The sequence below is a fragment of the Canis lupus genome, chromosome 19 (assembly GCF_048164855.1).
Source record: "Canis lupus baileyi chromosome 19, mCanLup2.hap1, whole genome shotgun sequence".
In the NCBI taxonomy this organism is placed as follows: Eukaryota; Metazoa; Chordata; class Mammalia; order Carnivora; family Canidae; genus Canis; species Canis lupus.
This window is the reverse complement of record NC_132856.1, coordinates 36,415,449-36,436,392: the sequence shown is the minus strand read 5'-3', so window position 1 is coordinate 36,436,392 and position 20,944 is coordinate 36,415,449. Positions and strand designations below refer to the sequence as shown.

At 43.7% G+C, this 20,944-nt stretch overlaps 1 pseudogene; it reads right to left on the bottom strand.

Annotated features, from left to right (window-relative positions):
* Nucleotides 1-20,659: 20,659 nt before the first annotated feature.
* On the bottom strand, nt 20,660-20,728 carry LOC140611492 (U4 spliceosomal RNA; annotated as a pseudogene).
* Between the last annotated feature and the right edge of the window lie 216 nt (nt 20,729-20,944).

The following is a 20,944-nucleotide window of genomic DNA, read 5'->3' as shown; positions in this document are numbered from 1 at the left end:
TACTATCAGCAGCAGCTTCTGTTCTGCATTTGAGGAGCTACCTTCCCCTCCCTACCTAGGTCAACTGACTATTACCTGAGACATGACCAATCACATCTCATTCTCCTGGCCAGAGTAAGAGGCTCAGGGATCGGCATAAAATCCAGTCAGTCAGTGGGACCCCATCAGACCTTGGTCAGCACTGTTGGGAGAGAAACCAGAAGTCTTTTCCCCACTCCACTGGAAGCAGAAGGATGGAGGTAATGGTTCTCCTAGCTACGTTGCCGCTAAGAGAGGCAATCCCTTCTGAGAACAGATGGCTGTCAGAAAGCAGGGGATGAAGAGAAGAGAAAAATAGGATCCTGGTGGCAATATGTAATATATAGATTTATCCATGCCTGCAGCCATACATTCTCATAGAACATTTTACGTGTGCCATTACATTTGCTTCTCACTCTTCACCAGGCCCACCTCCCTCTGGTAGAGCTTTCTATGTGGAATGCCTTCATTATTCCCCCTCATCTGTCTTAAATCTAAACATTCCTTAATGTCAACAATCCTCTCTCAGCAAAGTCTCCCCTGACCACTCCAGCCCTGACTTCTGCTCCCTCCTCTGAACTGCCAAGCACTGGCCACCGGCCCCACTTCCTACAATATGACACACCACCAGATAAGCTGGCTACTCACCATTTATCCTCCACTATGCTGGAAGCATATTGAGGCCACTAAGCTCCTCACAGAGCCTAGCTCCGTTTCTTATGCATAAGAGTTCCTGGAAAGTATTTAATTGACTAATGAAGCTGATAAAAATGAATTTCTGGAACCCAGAGAGTGACATTCAGTAAATGGAATATTTTCTCATCACATAAGCAGAAAACATCAGAGTAATCTTTTTCTTTTGTAGATTCAACTTCGTTTGTTGTTTTTATCAAGAATCACCACCACGGCAATGCCTACTCTGATAAACAGGTAATATTTTATTCCATCTTCACCACAAACTCATGAGCCCCATTCTATAAATGGGAAAGCCAAGGCTCAGAGACACAAGGAAACTTGTGTGAGGTCACAAGGTTAACCAGCAGCATAGCCAGGATCTGAACCCCAGCAGCCCTACTGCAAGGCATTTGCAACCCCTGCACCACACTAACTAGAATCACAGCCTCCCCACTAATGTGCACTGTGACTGCATCCTGCAAGTGGTGGCTGATGTATCTTGCTAAATGCTTTGCAGGTAAATCACTCATAATTTCTAAGAATGACATTACAATAATTTTTATCAGATGGAATTATCTTTTAAAACACTTCAGGATTATAGACATTTAGGTTAATTTTAAGATAATTTCCATTAAAGGACTGCATCAGTAAGTGCAATGATGACTCTCCCATAAAAGGCCACGTTACTAATGTTCTGTCCGTTATTTTCACGTGTGCTGTACAGGACATGTATTAAATCCAGGGTCCAATGATGAAGATGAGAAGCCTCCTTTAGAACACAATTGTCTTTTTGAATAAAACCAAATAGATGTCTGATAAAACCAGGTATAATGACCTTTTAAAGATGTTCCCTGAGATTGTACATGGGAACTGTAGAACCCCTAATGAAGGAATGGGATGGACTTGGTGCTGGTTTAGGAATAGCCACAACCAGATCCATGAGACGATGCACCCCTTCTAGAGTGCGCCATTCAGCACACTTGCCTCATCATGGTTAGAACCCCCAAGGCCAGCAGTTCTGAGTCTGCAGTTTAGATTTAGAACTCTAAGCATAGCCCAGGGGAGTTGCATACATAAACACTCAGCTTCAGACACTGCAAGTATGATTGTTCAGCAGAACATGCTTTGTTCTGTTTTGACCATTCCTTTTAAACCTTAAAAAAAAAAAAAAAAAAAAAGGCTACTTCTTGGTTTCTGCCAGCTTGCCAGTGGGTACATGTCCTGGGGTGACGAAAGGTTGAGATGGCCGTATAGATATGGCAACTCATAGGATTCAAGGAAAAGCTGACCAACAAGACCTCAGAAAGTCCAGGGATTGGAGCTTCTTGGGGATCCAGGCAGTGGAAATGACTTAATACTTTAGTCTCTTTCAGTTCTTGAGTGTCTTGGCTCCAGTATCAAATTCCTGGAGAGATACTTTAATGGGTCTATTTTAGACCATGTGGTCCCTTCCATCTCTGTTGAGGAAAGGTCACCAAAACTGACCATCCCAGCATGACTCCATACTGTAGGGAAGGAGAAAGATTCCCCAAAGGAAGATGAGGTGCTATTAGTAAAAGTCTATGGAAGCAAAGAAGCACGAACAACTGACACCCACAATGATGAAGACACTGAATACCTATTGGGTACATAGTGGGTGCTATCCATGCAGCTAGACACACTCTTGGTATAGTTTGCTCCACTTAAGAGGTAGATTCCATGATTATTCTCAACTTATAGCTGAGGAAGCTGAGGTTGGAAAAGATTACATAGCTTATTTATGTAACACAGGTGAGTGGGAGGATTGGGATTGGCCCCAGTCCAATGGACTCTAAATCCACACTCTCAGCCACTGTACTCCAACCCAGCCAAACCTCCCTATCATTGCCCTGTTATCCATGCCACATGTCCCATTCCTTTCTCAAACCATGGGCTAAGTGATTATCTGGTTCTGGGGACCTTAAGTTGGAATGTCAAAGACATTCCAGGCATGGTCAAGTCAAGCACCATCACCCCACCATGCCTCATTAAGTAGCTACCCCTGGGAGGCAGGGATAATGCCATCCAATATGGGAAGGGCTAAACACGGCCACATCCAGAGAAGTGTGTTGAAGAGGCAAAGAAATAGTCTCAGGAATAACACCAGATTTCATCTCTATTCTACTATCAGAAAGAGAGGGAGGCCAAGAAATCTGTGTGCCAGAATCCATAGCAACCCTAAACACGTCTCCCTGAGTGCTTCTCCTTCTGGGTCTGGCCTGGGTGTATTTCACGGAAAGACAATCTGTCTGTTTCTAATCCACTTACATTTAATTTATTAAAACGTTTTGGGCCAGAGTTATTTGAGTCCCAGAAAGCATTATGGGTCTATTTTACAAGACTTTTAAAAAATCTATTTCCTTTGAACAAAGAAGTTCTATTTGCCTCAAGTGGTTTGACCAAAACCTCAAAAAAAGTAAAATTGCTTCTAAATTCAGAACTAAAGATACTTAAGCCCATTCTAAACTCCATAAACACTCTTGTCTCAGGCACTTGAACACACTCAGACTGTGTAACCACGTGGGGGTCATCTGGACCCCTCAAATGTTGACCACCAAACAAACAGGAGAGGGCCTGATCCAAGAGGGGTTTAAAGCTAAAAAGCAGATGAGTTGACCACTCACTAGCTGTGTGGCCTCCACTCACCCATTCCCCGTCCCCAGGCCTTGGAGTTCCCTTCTCTTAAACAGAAAGAGTGTTTACGTTCTCAGTCCACAGGCTCCAAGGACCAGGAGAGAGAATATACATAAAGGCTTCACACATATAAAGGATCATCTCCATTATTGCCATCACTACAAATGCTACAATGAGAAAGTAGAAATAATCAAATTGGTACGGCCAGTGGTTTAACCAAAACTAAGAAAATGAATTTTCCAAGTTCATAGTAAAGATTGGCCATGCCAAAAAGATTTGCTCAAAGATCTCCATTTACAGATGTCAGCAAAACTCAACTCACAGGGTGTAGCCCATGTGCCCATCACTATGGCAATGGGTTGACATGACAGCATGCGTTTGTGTGTTCAAGAGTCTAAAATAGTCACAGCATAAATTGTGAACAAATTATCCAAATAAATCTGACTCCTGCCCCTCAAGCCCAGCAATAAATATGTGCTAGGCACAGCTTACACAGAACCTTTCCTTGAATTTGATCATGATGTAATTTTTATTGCAGGCTCAAATAGGGAAGGTTAATGATAGAGCAAATGTGAAGGGAAAGAAGCTAATTTGGGTGAAACATTAACTTGTTCAACTTTCAGACCGCAGCAGAAAATATGACGGTTAATTTCGCGTTTTTGTGCGGAGCAATGCACAGAACTGTAATGGTTTGAAAATGAACTAGCAAATGAAGAATTAAGTCTTCCAAATACTCAGAAACAATTTGTTCATTTTATTAAAAATGTATAGCAACATATATTATTCACTGACTCAAGTGACATATTTTCCCGTCAGGAAAACCAAATTGCAAGAATTACATTTGTTTCCCAATGTATTCTATGGGACAGTGCCAAAAGGCAAGCTTATGGGTAGGAAACTTCATATCCAGAGTAGATTTTCCACATGTCACTGCTGGTTGAAAGCAGCTCCCCAAAGAGGCAGCGTCTGTTCCTGGGGACCACTGAGGGCAGTCATAATGCCAAAGGGGATTTTTACTAGGAAGATTCTCCTTTGTCAACTCTTCTGAAGCTTTATCCTTTTCCACCAAAAATGGAACTGAGACTGGTTGGTGAGGGCAAAGCAGTCCCTGATATTCATTCTAAAGAACTAGAATGTGGATAAACAAAGATAAACCAGGACTCCCCTCCTCCAGGAGCCTCAGGGAGCTGAGAGAAAGTATCTCCCCTTCTACCCAGTGCCCTAAACCAGGGCCATTGGGCTTTTTCTTAGAAGGTTGGATAACTAGTATTTTAGTATTTATGTGCCGAGAACCAGAAAGAGGGTGCCATATAGTTACCTCACAACCATTTTAGATGGAATCATTCAGAATACAAAAAAATCATTCTTAGTTTATAGGCCATACAAAAACAGACACCAGGCCAGATTTGGCCCACGGGCCGTAGCTTGCTAATCTCAAAGTAAGTCAACAGGCATGTTTTAAAATCTGAACTTCTGAGGCAACTTGATATGATAGCATGTTTTGAAATAGTGCGTTATTTTTTTTTTCCTCCCCACTGTTCCCTGAGCCTTTTTTCTATTCAGTTAAGGCCACCCTGAGTTCATTGCCTCAGGACAAGATAGGAAATAAACAAAAATCTCTTCCTTGCTTTTGAAGTCCGAAAACCTATCTTTAGTTCTCCCCCATGTGGGGAGATGAGAGAGGGAAAGACCCTGGTTTCACAACAGATGTAGAGGAAGAGGTGATGGGGCCCCAGTGGTGAAGCTCCCCACCTGAACACAATTAAAGGCCTCAGCCGGTGGATAGTGAGAGTGGGGGCCGAGCCTGAACATGGGTACCTGGATGCGTGGCTAGCGGTGCATTGCTAGAAAGGGCACCAGACCCCGTGCTTCCACCTCATCCCGGGCCGAGTGCCGGCAGAGTGACCGCAGACCTCAGATCCATCCCCCTGGCTGATGTGTAACATCTGGGAATAGGTGACTGCTGGGCTCCAGATACGGAGTCAAGGCCCAGAAAAATAACAGGACATCAGAGAAGAGGTGATTTCTCAGTGCATTGAGCAAAGCAAGCCTCAGACAACCTCACAGAATACCCTCTAGCCCGGTAGGACACACTAAAAGCGGAAAGATCCCCCATCCTTGGAGAGCAGCATGGGGCCAGTGGCTGGAGGAGAAAGAGTGGGGTGGAAAGGGACCTTCCACCTGGGGATAGGGATAATCAGCAGCAAGCTTTACAGAAGCAGACCAACACTCAGACTCTAGATGAAGGACACGTACCCGGCTGCCAGCATGCCAGTGGAAGGGTGGCCATCAAAGACCAGAAGATGGGTCGGCATCAGAAGATGCCAGCACAGAGACGAGACCAAGGAGAGTCCCTATGGGACTACCCATGCCTTGCCCTCCGCTGCTCTCCTGAACTTGGCACGACCCGGAGGGGGGTAGATGATGCTATGTTGCCACCACCAAACAGAAGAGCCTTGACTCAGAAACTGCATACAGGTGATGGTTGTTTATAGCTCTCCTCTTGCATACCAGAGTTCGGGACTGAGATTCCTAACCACTCAAGTGGCTAGTGAAACAGCAATGGTGTGAAACGAGATCCGGCTCTGCTACCAACTCTGTCTTTGAGAAACTGTGATCCCACTGAGCCCTGGTTTTCTGATGCACTGAAGGAGGAATTGTCCGATTACCATAAGTCAGGTTGTTTCTTCGTGAGCCACATTCAGTAAAATGACAGCTGTTCACGAGCACATTGTGCTGAAGCGGCTTGGGAGGCTGTATGGGGGTTCCCCAGAAAAGGGCCCCACAGTCCCCACTGATGCTTCCCGTGGGTGTGGAGGGAAGCCGAAAGGATGGTGGCAGACACAACACTTTAGTCCTACATGATTTTAATTCAGAAAGGCAGCGTGTTTCAAAATGCCTGACACCCAGGAGTTGTCCCAGAAACTTTTCTTAAGAAAAATTTTCAGAGTTCAACAAGCCTTGGCAAAAACCAGATAGGGTCAGGTAGGTGAAGGTGCTGGCGCTGGCACAGCAGAGACACCGAGCAGACCCGCACACCTGCTCCTCCAAGCCAAAAACTCACAGTGAGGTGGGAAGAGCACTGAGTGTGGAGTCTACTTCTGTAAAGCTGTGACTCACCTGGCCTCTCTGGGCCTCACTGTGCTTATGTGACACTCAGCCCAGGGAATGTCAGGAGGATGAGAAAATCCTCATCCTGCACCCATCACGCAGGCTGCACCCATCACGCAGCAGGCACTTAATAATTACTCATTTCCCCCCTCCTTGCCCAGGGGATTGCATTTGCCAACAAAATGGCAGTCTCCAGAAGAATTCCTCCTCTCAAGGGACGCCTGGGTAGCTCAGTGGATTAAGCATCTTCCTTCAGCTCAGATCATGACCTGGGGTCCTGCTTTTCCCCTCTCCCTCTAGCCCTTCCCCCACTTGTGTTCTCTTAAATAAAATCTTTTTTAAAAAGAAAAACTCTTTCTTTGAAAATGAAAATCACTCATCCTGAGGGGGGAAAAATTATTTAGGCTTTCAAAGTATAGAAAGTTCATAGTAATATATTTTTTTAAGGACTCTTGTGTTTACCCTCACATCAGAATTACTTAGGGAGATTTGAGGAAAGCAGATTGCCAGATGCTGCCTTAGACCTAATGAATCAGAATCTTTGGGTGTGGGACCTGGGAGACCATGTGTTATCACGATTCTGACACCCACTAGCACCCAAGACCAGCATTTAAGGAGGCACTTATAACCTCTCCCTACACCACAAACTACAAGGTTCACCATCTCCACCTCCGCAGGGTCCACCCTAATGAACACAGCAGCCCTACATCCCCCACCAGCGCCTCCTCATCTCCCTCCCTCATCTTACCTCCCTAACACTTTCCATGTATCTTACCATCCGTGTATTTTCCTCACCTGTCTTGTCCTACTCACCCTCATCCTGCATGTCAGTTGCACAAGGGCAGGTCTCTTTGTGTTCACGGCCACATCCCCAGAGCTGAGCCTAGCAGCTGACACACAGCAGGCACTCAGCCACTACTAGGACAGTACTTTCTGCTGCAGCCCATATTCTCATGTGACCTCCGAAGGCCCTAGAAGGGAAGGTCAAAGATACTAGAAAGGTCATCTGTGGAAGGCTATCTAATGATATGCTTGAAAACACACTATTCTAGATGTTTTAAGTACTAATCCAGTGATCTTCCAAGATAAGAAGGAAGTAGATGATCCTCTTGAAGGGCCTTCCAACCTTGACAATTTTCTCTACTAAATGGTCCATCCAGGGCACCTGGGTGGCTCAATGAGGTAAGCATCTACCTTTGATTCGCATCATGATCCCGGAGTCCTGGGATCGAACCCCACATCGGGCTCCCTCCTCAGTGGGGAGTCTGCTTTTCCCTCCCCTTCAGCCGCTCCCCCTGCCTATCCCTTCTTTCTCACTCACTCTCTGTCTCAAATGAATAAATGAAATCTTTTTTTAAAAAAAAGAAGCCTAATCTGTACTTTGGTTTTCAGCTGCTTGGTTGTGTGGGGGGTGGGATGTGAATCCAGGAGCACAGGGAAGACCTGTGCCGCCCCCCCCCGCCCCCCCCCCCCCCCCCCCCCCCCCCGTGGGTCACTCTTGATGGCCTCAGTGTCTGCTCACTTCCCAGCAAGCAGCTGTGCTGTGCTGGTGTGTCTGCTCCCTGGTCCATGCCCTTAACAGCCAAGACTAAGCTGGGCACCCCCCTCCCTTGCCTCTGAAAATATGAGGGTGTGGTTCCAAGCATCTGGAGATGAGGGGGGAGGCTGCTATTTAGCAAAAGAGACACATCATTATTTTCTTGCACCAGGATCATGTTTCATTTAGCTGACTTCGCTCCACATTTAAACAGCATCCCCCAGGCAAATAATACAATTAAGCAAATGGAGAGGAGATTTAGTAACAATAAATTCCAAAGAAGTGGTCATTCTTTTGCATGCAGTTTTTAAAAGGAGCTGAGCATTTAGAAGGATCAATCACCCTGAATCTCACCGGCTCAAATATTATATAGAAACTGCTAGAAAAGCTGATGAGGATTTGAAACACACACACACACACAGAAATACACTCATGCATTAGGCCTAGACGTACTTTTTTTCTACAGTCCAATAACTAAAAGACAATTATAAAAATAAGCTTAGGATACACATAGAATGCAAAAAAAAAAAAAAGGATACACATAGAAGAATGCAGGAGGCCAAAACAGAAAACAAACTCTGGAATAAAATCTAAAAGCCAGTCGGAGGGAGAAGAGGCCTGGAAACAGAGCTCTGTGTTAGAGCAGATGAAAGATTGAATTGGGAACCAGAGGAACTGAATCATCACTATCGGCTCCACCATGCATATTCTAGGTAATTTTAGGTAAGACAACAGCTTATGTAGGCCTCTATTTCTCTCCATCTAGAACAAGCTGCTCGAAGGCCATCACCACCGTGTTTACTACCTCCAAACCCCATTTGCACTGCTATTTACTTACTACTTTCGTTTAAGTCAATTCTTCTTTATGTGTGTATGGTCACACACTGGGGAAGAAAATGAGTATTTATTATTCTATTTGTTGCATTTTGCCACAACTTGTACATATCTCAAAATAAACATATTTATTTGGAAAGAAAATAATTTCACTAATATAAAAGGAAAGCTAGAATTACTGGTCTTAAAATAGAAGGTTAATAATAAAAATAAGTATAATGGACTCCTGCTTTTACTCAGGACAGACTAGATTGCTTCAGACCAACCCCTTTGCCAAGAATAACTCAAAAATCTGGATAAAGTATATAAGATGTAAAAATAAAAACAAAGAACTTCTGTTTGAAGACATTGGGGAGATGCTAAAGCAGCTAGGACCTGAAGAGTCGAAAGCCCAGAGAGAAGGCAAAGGCATTGAAGTACATCTGGTGTTGCCCATACACTGCTTCCCCCTAGGGATTTGCAGATTCGTACATTTCATAGGCCCCAGGGGTTCAAAAGTCAACATGATAACAATAATTAAAGTATAGGATCCACCAAGGAAAGGAGCCCTGGTAAACATTTCAAACTTCTGATTGGAGCCATGCAAGAGCTTCACACACAGAGGTGAGTGTGAAGTGGAAATAAACCAATCCTTATAAAGACTAAAACCTCATTTCAAGCCAGTTCAAATCCAGACAAAACAAAATAATCTACCCGTGCTCAAAACACCTGACAGAAGCAAAATAAAATTTAATTCTCTGGAAGAAGATAATATAACCCAAAGCTTCAAACTGGCTCTATGATGTGTCATGTGCTATATCCAGCATTGACCAAAGATTAGCAGGCATGCCAAGAGACATAACCAAATAACTAAAACCAGGAAAAAAAAAAAAAAAGACAGACCCACATGTGAGCCATGTAGAGTTATCAACTGCAGACTTCAAAATATCCAGGATTAATATATTCAAGAAAGCAGATAATAAAATGAAAATTCACAAGAACTAGAATATTTACAAAATGAAAAATGCAACTCTAGGCTTGAAATAGACAATTAGCAAAAAATAAGAACTCACCAGATTGGGTTTATGGCAGATTAGACAATGCAGAAATGACCAATAAACAGAAAACGCGGATTCTTTCCCATTAATCATCGAAGAAATGTAAATCTGCAAACCAAAACCACAGTAAGATATAACCACACCTACAAGAATGGTTGAAAACTGTGTACCTAAAAGAAAGGAATAGCAATGCAAAAGAATGTTCATAGCCACCTATAACTACCAACCAAAAACAAAACAGAGCCCATCCACCATAAAATGAGGAATAACTTGTGATGTACTAATATAGTGGAATAGTACACAGCTATGAAAAAGAATTCGTGTTACATAAACAACACAGATGAAACTTGGAAATATAATATGGCCCCGAAGAAGAAAAAATGCAAAAGAATGTATATGCAGTAATTTCAGTTACATAAATTTCAAAATTGGAAAAGCTTATCTAAGGTATTAGAAGTCAAAATAGTGGTCTTCTTTGTTGGAGGTTGGTGGCGGGGAAGACACTAAAGGGAACTTCTGAGATATTTCTAGTACTTTGTGTCTTAATCTGGGCAGTGGTTACATACATGTGTTCACCTTCCCAGATCATCAAGCTATATTCTTAGGTGTCCTTTACTGTACAAATGTATACACTAATAAATAAATTTTTTTAAAAAATCAAACACATAAGAGAATATCTAACAATCATCCTAATGCTTTTAGGAATTATTTGAATCAAACATTAGTGTTATTTGGTGTACTACAGTAATATGAGTCCAAAAACCTAATATGAGTCAACAAATACGCTTTTGGAAAAAAATACATTTAGTGAATTCGAAACCACATTATTAAATTCTAGTGCTATCTTGTTGCTTGCTGAGCCCAAGGCCTGATCTCTCTTGGTTAAACATGTAAATAAGGAAGTGTTCAGGAAGCACTTAAGATTTGCCACCAAACAGAGATTGCTTCTTGATATATAATGAAACAGGGTCGTAAAGGAAATTGCTTTTTCAGACATGATATGGTAACTTCCATTACTACGTATCATCTGAAACTCATTGGCCAAGCACCAGGGGCCTCCCCCACACTGTGAGACACACTGGCTTATTTGATCTCAGAGTTCCTTCCTGGATGACCATCTGCAACTTGCTGATAGGAGCCTGCATGAGTGCTACAAAAGGGACTAAATTCAAAAATGGTTTCAAAGAAGGAAATGGAATCCAGTCCATTGGTTGCAGAATTTATGAAAATAGATAGATGTACACCCCTGGTGATATCACAACCCATCACTCCCGCCTGTAACAGGCCTGACCTTGAGGAGAGGGGGAGCTCCATGCTAGGCAGGGGGTTCCCTCTCCTGCCCCACCTCTGAGCCATCAGCAAAGCCATTAGCTCTGCTTTCAAAATGTACCTGGAATCCAACCACTTCTCACCATTCTCCAAGTCACCAAGTCACCCCCATCCCTCCCCTGGTGGCCTCCTAACTGATCTCTCCACCTTTACCTTCATCCTCCTTCAATTTGTCATCAACAGAGCAGCCAGAGTGATTCTGTAAAACTCCAAGTCAGACCTTAGCACTCCTCTGCTCAACGTTCTCCCACATCATGTACAACAAAAGCCAATATCCTTGCCCTTGACCTTAAGTCCATTGCCTCCCCGATATCACCTCCTATTGCTCTTGCCCAGGTCACTCTGACCCAGCCACAGGGGTCTCATTGACGATCTTCAGCCATGCTCAACATACTCCTGCCTCAGGACCTTGGCACTTACCGGTCCCTCTGCCTGGGACACTCTATGGTAGATACCACTGGCTCACTTCCTCACCCCTTCGATCTTTACTCAAAGAATGAATCCCACTCTCACCCTCTTATGCAAACTTACACTCCCCTTCATTCTCCCAATCCCTGCCCCCTGCTTTCTTTTTCTATTTAGTATTCATCACTATTTAATATTCTACATATTTATCAGTTTACCTCATTGGGAATTTGTTGTCCCACCTCTGTATACCAGGAGATTTTTCAATAAGCAAAGCAGAGTCTGAGATTCATGAACTTGAAAAGACACGCACCCCCTTCTAGCTTCAGAGTAGGAACTGTGCCATTGGTCATGATCCACTTGGGTAACAAAGTCCCTTTCTTTCACTGAGCTGATAAAGTCAGAAGGAGAGTCAAGCTGCTGACAAGAAGCTACTGTTTATCCTTCAAACTGTGACATTCTGCTCAATCCCACCCTTCCAATTCCAGAGGTCTCCTTGATTTACTGGGGGGAAGAAGCCTTCACTCTGTTATTCCCTCGCCGTGGGGGAGTACAGCTGTTCATTCAGCAAATATTTATCAATTACTGTTTACACACCAATGGTTATACACGCCAAGAACACAGAAGAACCCAGCCCTTGCCCAGTGAAGCTCACAGTCCGGAGAACAGAGAGGGAGAAGCGGCTCTCTCCGCACTCTGATTCAACCTACAGAGCCATGACAGGTACTGACAGATGTCAAGTTGCTGCCAGCAATTTGTAGGTAATAAATGATTCACATTTCCCATCATCTTGTCTTTATTTGTAGTTGAGAGTGGCTGGAAGGTTGGGTCATGATGGCACCTTCACATTCTAATATGTTCCTTAGCAGAGAGGAAATGTAGTACAAGAAAGTAAACATACGTGTGGGGATGCCCATGGAGTGGGGATGCCATGCACAAGGTCATCAAGCTACACACTGCAAACACATGGAGAACCTCTGCTAAAAAATCCTTTCCCTCGGTTTATACCTTGTTTAAATTTAGAAGTGACAGTGCTAATGACAGCTGTTACTGTCGGGCCCTGGTACACTCAGGCACAGTAACAGGCCCTTGGATTCATTTAACTCAATCCTTACCACAATAAGGGCTGTAGATATTAATTTTCCTTTCAGTTTTATTGAGATGTAATTAACAGACACCACTGTGTAAGTTTAAGATATAAAGCATAAAGATTTTACTTATGTATATTGCAAAATGATTACCACGACAAATATTTATCATCTCATATAGATGCTTTTATCTTTGTGATGAGAACTGTCAAGATCTACCCTCCTACCATCTTTTAAAAACACCAGAGAGCAATGTTAGCTGTTATCACCACGTTGTATGTAACACCCCCAGTTGTGTGCATTGCAGTTATCTCAGACCACCTGCCTCCAATTCTCCCTCTTCCAACCTGTGTGGCCTCTGGTAACCACAAATCTGATCTCTTTTTCTATGAGTTTGTTTTCTGTTATTCTATATATATGGGAGATCATACAGTGTTTTTCTCTGACTTATTTCACTTGGCATAATGCTCTTGAGGGCCACCCATAATATAACAAATGGCAGGCTCTCCTTTTTATGGCTGAATAGTATTCCAAAGTGTAGGTATTATTCATCCCCAGTTTTCAGATGCAGAAATTGGCACTGGGGTTTGTGTTAAATACATTACCCAAGGTCATTCAGAAGAAACAGGTGAATTTGGAATTCAAACCCAGATTTGATTCTTTTTTTTTTTTTTTTTTTTTTTTTTTTTTTTTTTTTTTTCCCCAGATTTGATTCTAAACCTTTGCCTAAAACCCTTCTGGCATGCAACTTGGCAAATCAAGTTGGAGGTCTTTAGAATCAAACTTTCCTTTGAAGAGAGATTTGATGCATTTGTGAGCCAATTTGATGCAAACAAGAATTAAGTGAAATAAGTTAAAGTGGGTAGCCCAAGATCTAACCCATAGTAAGAGCTAGATGATAAGTTATCATCATTATTGCCTACCATGTTTGTCCTTCTTTCCTTCCTCCCTCCCTTTTCTTTCCTTCCTTCCATTCTTTTGTGCCTTAAACCAGCTACCATCTATTGCTGCTCATGAGTCTTCTGGATGACTGGGCAGTTCTGCTGAACAAGGCTGGACTCAGCTAGCCTTGATCATGAGTCAGCTTGTGAGTCAGTTGGAGACTGGCTGGTCTAGGATGGCCTCAGTCATGTGTCTAGAGCTTGGCTAGGTTTCACTTTGAGGTGACAAGCATCAAGCCAGCCTGGGCTTGTTCACATGGTGGCAGCAGTATTACAAGAGCAGGAATATAAGCAAGCCAGGCCTCTGGAGGCCTAGGCTCATAAGTGGTATTCCATCACTTCTCTTCCAATATAAGTCATAAGGCCAGCCACATTCAAGGAGTGGGAAAACAGACTCTTACCTTTTAATAGGCAGAGCCAGAAAAAGCACATTTCCAAGGCTGCCTCACATCGATGTGTACTGTCGGTTCTCCTGGTAGACTGGCAGACCCACACAGACAAAAGAACTTGCTGCATGCACACAGGTTCCCACACTCCAGTTCAATCTGACTACCTATTGCTTAATGCCAGTAATTCTTAGTTCTCCTCTAATTTAGGTTGGCAACATTTTTTTCCCTTTAAAATGGGGACCCACCCACAATATCTTTTCCTAATGGAGTTTCCTTTAATTTGTTAACTCATTAAATTATCTGGGGTCTAATAGCTATGAATAAATAAGGCATTCAGAGCTCCCCTCAATAAGGAGCACTAAAGTGTTTCCCAAGTCAGAAAGCCCCCACTAAAAGATCTCTGCAGAGCCACGTATCACTTATAACCCCATGCCTTTAGACCCACCATGAACCTGCCCAAATCAACCTCCCGCTACTGGCCCATGTGTACCCTCCTTCTGGGTCTAGGTTCCAATGCTTCCCTCAACCCACCATAATAAGATCATATGTGCTCCTTACTTTTGAACATGCTGTTCCTGCTGCCTGAAATAAATGTCCTAACCCCTCTTCCCTACTTGGTGCACCCCCATTAATCCTTTATCACCCAGATTTTGTCTCCTTTTCGTGCATGCAATCATTCAACAAATATGTACTGGCCTGCCAGGCCCAGGATGCATGTGGGAATTGAAAACAGACTCAGCCCCTCCTCCTCGTGGAACTTATGGTCACTCTGCTATGAAGCCACCCGACTTCTAAGTTCCTGCCTCTGCTCTGTTTCCCCAAGCCTCTGTGTGTGTGTATGTGTGTAAGTATGCATAGGTATGATTGTATATATAAAATTATGTGTGTAAGTATATATAGGTATGATTATATATATAAATATGTGTGTGTGTGTCTACACACACATGAATGAACACACACCTTTTACACCACAGACTTCATTGGACTCTGATGATTTGTTGGTGAGTCTTTCTCTTCCATAAGATGGTGAGCTCTTTACAGCAGGGATCACACCTCATTATGCTATCATTCTGATTAGATCAGATCACTCAGTACTTTCCTACTCAAGATTCAAATAAACGTTTGTTGAATATGTCAGAAAGAAAAGGTGCTTTTGGCAGGTGTGTAGCTTCTTTCATTCATTTTGCAAATGAGAAAACTAAAACCCTGGCAGATCAGACTGCTGATGGAGACTCTCATCCTTCACATGGGGAGCGACGTGGTCCCCGAATCTCGGGAGCAAGAGGAGGATTGTTTTAAGTTTTAAACACAGTGTATGTAAAGGGGACCCCTGGGTGGCTCAGCGGTTTGGCGCCTGCCTTTGGCCCAGGGTGTGGTCCTGGAGTCCCGCATCGGGATCCCTGCTTGGGGCCTGCTTCTCCCTCTGCCTGTGTCTCTGCCCGTCTCTCTCTCTCTGTGTCTGTCATGAGTAAATAAATAAAATCTTTAATAAAAAAATAAAAAATAAATAAACACAGTGTATGGTTTTAAGTTCATTTCACATCGTATAAAAATTTTCGGTGGACAAAATACAGTGTATCCAAAGTGATTTAAAAACAAAGAAAAAAAAAAACAATTAAGAAATTGGGTTTTCAAGCCAGACAGATCTGAAATAAAATTCCAGCACGGTCTGACCTTGGGCAAGCTTTTTCACCACTGGGTCTCACTTTACTCATTATAGAATAGGGCTGCCCATCAGTACCTGCCCCCGACATGTCGGGAAGATTTTAAGATTTTAAAAGCTCAAGGCTTAATCCTCATAAAATGTGCAAAATGTGAAAGCTATTATTTTATTATTCTGCAACTAATTTCAATGATACCTGGAAAACAGCATTAGCTAAGTGTTTAGAGGTTCAAATGTAACCATAATTATATTCAAGGGACCTCCACAATTGTTGTGATCTTAAATTGGTGACAGCGAACCTCTCTAAAGTTACAGAAATCTCGGGTATCTTTTTCTCAGGAATTTCAGTTGCAGTATTGCTTTTTTGCCACAGGATTTACCTACGGGAATTAAAGCATTAGCAGGGTCCCTGAGCACAAGAAAATGAACGCATTCCAACGTACGATGGCAAGCCCAATATCGCAGAGAGTGATTCAGATGCTGTTACTGAACTAGTAGAACCTGCTTTTAATGGCCAGAAGATGTTCATTTCCTGAGGCTTGGTTAGTATCCCGAACAGTCCTTTTTTTCCATGTATCAAAATGGAAATGTAAAGGTTAGCACACTATGGCTAGGAATGGTTTTAAACAATATTTTATGGCATCTGAAAGCAACCCTTTTATCTTTTACATCTTCACTTTTTATTGTCTGGCCTTTTATGAGCTGTGTGCTTGAACTAGACTCAAATCCTGGGTGCCACACTCAAAATCATATGGTACATCTGTTTTTCTGACTGAGGATGTAGGGGGTTCTGCGTATCGAAATCTTCCTCCCACACGGAAACCAACACACATTCAATGGAAGAAAGAAAATGTTGCATCTCTGCTTTCCCTGAAAAAGGGCAGTTTGGTTCACATTCCATGGGGGCATAGGACAGGGCACAGCCCGAGTCAGCAGGAGGACCCCTGACATCATATTTACTGTCTAGAGCTTCCTACCCAGGCATTTATCTCCCAGAGAAATCTTGAATGTGGGTAGAGCACCAGAGCCTTGGCATTAGCAAAGATGTCTCCATAGCATCTCATGTGTGGATGTTGAACTTGGTTGGCACTCTCTGGACAAAAGGAAATGGATGCTCTATCGTCATTTCAAAAATCAAGCAAATACCTGGTAGCCTTTTCCCAAATATGGGATGGATTTTTTTTTTTAATGAAAACATGATTATTTTAAATTAGTACAAGGTCAGGAGAGACTAGAGTATTGAAGCAAGAACTATAGTGGTAGGAGTCCTCCTGTTCTCTGTAGACTTTGTCTAGCAGACAGTTTCCTCTCCCAAAAGGAATTGGTATTTATCAAAAAAAAAAAAAGTGCCAAAATTAACTGAACAGCATCACCTGTGTCCTGAGCCTACACATTTCACAATGTTTTCCAGAATTCATCCAAACTGTACCAGAATGGCCAGGCGAAATATGAGAAACAAGAAATTGGGGAATGCAAGTGGAACCATGGAGAACAGAGGAGCTGACCTTTAGGGCAAACAGAAAGATGTGGTTGGGAATTATACTGGAAAAGGTATGTTTGAGTGAGGCAAGGGATGGTTTAGAAATAGGAGGCCACTGAAGTTTCTGAGGGATCGGTTTCTGGAGCTCCCAGGGGCGAGGCTGCTCCTGCCCCTTCTAACCTTCCTGCCGTTAGTGAGAGAAAGCCCTCCCTCAGTTTCAAATACCGATCCTGAACTGGCTGAGCATGTTGTCTGGCCCATAGCTGCTGGAGATCTTCGGGTTCTCCCGTGATCAAGCCTATCCCGCGCCCTGTTGCCATTCTCTGCCTTCCTCTGTGTAGAAGCTGAGACCACAACGGCCTTGCAGCTCTTGGGGGCTTATGCTCACTCCTTCTGTTGGGGAGTGTGTAGGAATACTTTGGATTGGGGGAGAGGGGGTGTTCCTTTGCGGGTAAATGTTGACCATTCATTTATGGCTTTGCTACCCAGCTGTCCTTTTTGTACATAGGAATTTGGAGAGATTTTGAAAGGATGCATCCATTGCAATGTTCTCAGAACCTAGAACTGGGTTTTGTTTTGTTTTGTTTGTGGAAATCAATGACTTGGGTGAATTCCACACCTGCTTTGACCTGAAAGAGCAGAGGGTGATAAGAAAATACAGGATGGACGGGACACCTGGGTGGCTCAGTGGTTGAATGTCTGCCTTTGGCTCAGGGTGTGATCTCAGGGTCAGGGATCAAGTCCCACATCGGGCTCCTTGCAGGAAGCCTGTTTCTCCCTCTGCCTATGTCTCTACCTCTCTCTATGAGTCTCTCACGAATTAAAAAAAAAAAAAACCACACAAAACAAAAACACAATATATAGGATGGTGAGATAATATCTTTTAAAGGAGAAGGAGCTCAGGCCTATAGATGGGCATGAGAAGGGTAGCCCCTGGGAAAGAACAGGGGTCTGGGAGGGCTTATGGACTTAAAGGGTGCATATGGGGAGCTACAATCTGGTTTAGTTGATCAGGATCTTGCCAAGGGTGATGAGTGGCAGGGTTGTGTCTTCTGGGGTGAATGTCTCCTTGGGACGTCCCCAAATTTCCAGGTAAGAGTCAGCTCTGATGACCACTTCATAGGGAGAAGGCCAATGTGTGTATGATAGGATATGAGAATAGACACAAACAAATGGAAGTTGAAAAGGAACAGCTTTACTCCTTGGGAAATGAATTCCATAAGATGCATATAGCTGAGCTGGTAGGATTGACCTAGGATGGAGCACCAGAGTGGAAATGTCCGGGGTAGTTCCTTACCTGGCATGGAAGGCAGTATTTTCTCCCTTCAGGGAGATAAGTGTCTGTCCAAATTTGTGAGATATATATGCTGAGGCCCCTCCCTCAGGCCCTGAAACGAAGCCTGGGTGCCTCAAAACCTCCTTATTCTCTGCGACAAAAGCCTTTCTGGACATGAGACAAGTCCCTCTCTATCCTTTGTTCATGGAGCAAAGTCCAGCAACATTTTCAAAACCTGACAATATGGGAGAAACCCCGAAGCAAGCTGCGTGAGAGGCTCTTCCATTCATAACTTTGACCTGCGAGACAGAAAGGCAGCCGCAGGGAGGAAAAATAATGCAAACCAGACCAGAGTTCCAGCCTCCCAGCAGGCCACACACACGTACCACAGGGTGGAACCCACCGGACCTGCAGATGTGGCCTAAAGCCACATTTGAGGCAAAGCAGCGGCCGGGCAGTGGACTTCTCCCGCCAGAACCCACCTGAGACACCTTCCAGGCTGTAGCCACAGCTGGTCGTGGCAAAACTTTAACAAAGGACCACCGGTTGCTCCTCAATCCCAGACCCTCCCCTCAGCGCTCAGCGCCACCTCGTCCCTGACATATCCTTGAGGGGAGATCAGACACACACTTGCACAACAGGGACTAGAGCTTGCCTCTTCGCTTTCCTGAGGCGAAGCTTCCTTATGGATAAAATGGGGAGGATGCTTCGTTGGTCATTTCTACAAACATAAACCAGATCTATCCATCCACAGGGAGACCGTGCAACCCTGTTAATGCAAGACGCTCCCCATGTTTGCCTATTGCTCTGGCTCCAGGTGCAACCAGCACCTCCTTCCACTCTCAGAAGCACCCCAGTTTGGAGGGTACATTCTTTGGCCACCCTGAATATAAAACTCCTAACACACAACCTGGCCAAGGAGAGGCAGGCAGGCAGGCGTTCCTTAACCCACATGTGCCTTCAGAGAACTTGAGTCACCCTGCAGTGTGAAGGTTTGACAATCCTTACAGATTAGCCCTGATAGAAAATCTTAGATTAAAAACCTCCCTCTCCTGTGACAGAATTTATTACCAGCGAATGGGCTGAAAAGATCCTGGGGGAGGAGGAGGGCTGGGGGCCATTGTCCCTCCCATGCATAAGACTGACCCCCAGTGGCCGTTCTGAGCTTTGTGACTATTCCCAAGCCTTACCTGTCACCCCTAACCCCACCACCAAAGATATCTGGCGGCAGAGACGGCTAGTTACCATCAGAGGCGGTGGTCCAAGCCCAAAGGTTACGTCTCCCAGTGAGGACTTTCTCCTCCAGGTGCTTCAAAGTCTTCTCTTTCACCAGGGACCGCTGATGCTCCCTCCACCCCTGGAGCAGCAAGAGGACACAAGGCACCACATCCTGAGATCCACCAGGAAGCCGGTATCCCACCCTGGAGATGACGGACTATTAGAGGTGAGTGACACTGGAAGAACAAGGAGCCCTGTAATGCAGACCTATTTTTAAATACTAAATTAAAAATTTACTCCACAGCTGTTCAGTTCAGTCATTAAACAAACATATGAAAGCCTTTCATAAGCCAGGCACAGGGGTAGTCCCCAGTGGGTCAGCAAGATGGCCAGGACCGTAAGGACGGGGATGGGGACCGCAGAAGAGGCAAGAGGCACATGTGGAGACCACAGTGAAACTCCTTAACCAGTGCCAGATGTTGCAGCCAATTTTAACATTTTTAAAATTTAAATTCAATTAGCATATAACGTATTATTGGTTTCAGAGGTGGAGTTCAGTGATTCATCAGTTGCACATAACACCCAGCGCTCATCACGTCACAGGCCCTCCTTAATGTCATCACCCAGGCACCCCATCCCCCACTCCTCTCCCCTGAAGCGACCCTCAGTTTATTTCCTATAATTAAGAGTCTTTTATGGTTTGTCTCCCTCTTTTATTTCATCTTGTTTTATTTTTTCCTCTCTTTCCCTATGATCCTCTGTTTTGTTTCTTAAATTCCACATATGAGATATGGTAATTGTCTTTCTCTGATTGAGTTATTTCACTTAGCATAATACCCTCCAGTTTCATCCATGTCGTTGTAAATGGGAAGACTTCATTCTTTTTGATGTCTGTGTAGTATTCCATTATATATATATATACACCACATCTTCTTTATCCATTCATCTGTCGCTGGACATCTAGGCTCTTTCCATAATTTGGCTATTGTGGACACTGGCTGCGGCCAATTTTAATTAGCAATAATCGTGCCTCAGATAAACCTCATTGGCTACGATACTGTCACTGCACAAAGCTGCAGCCATTTTTAAAACTAATTACCCAGACTCTACTTTTTCCATTGAAGAAACGTATATTTATTTAAAATATTTTCATTATTGAAACATTGGCAAGTAACATAAATTAAGAGAAGTGCAATGCTAAATTCAATCCCCTCAAGCAAATACAACCACTATTCACTTTTGATGTTTTCCTCAAGAATCTAGTCTTCTATCCTTAGTTACTTTTGCTCCT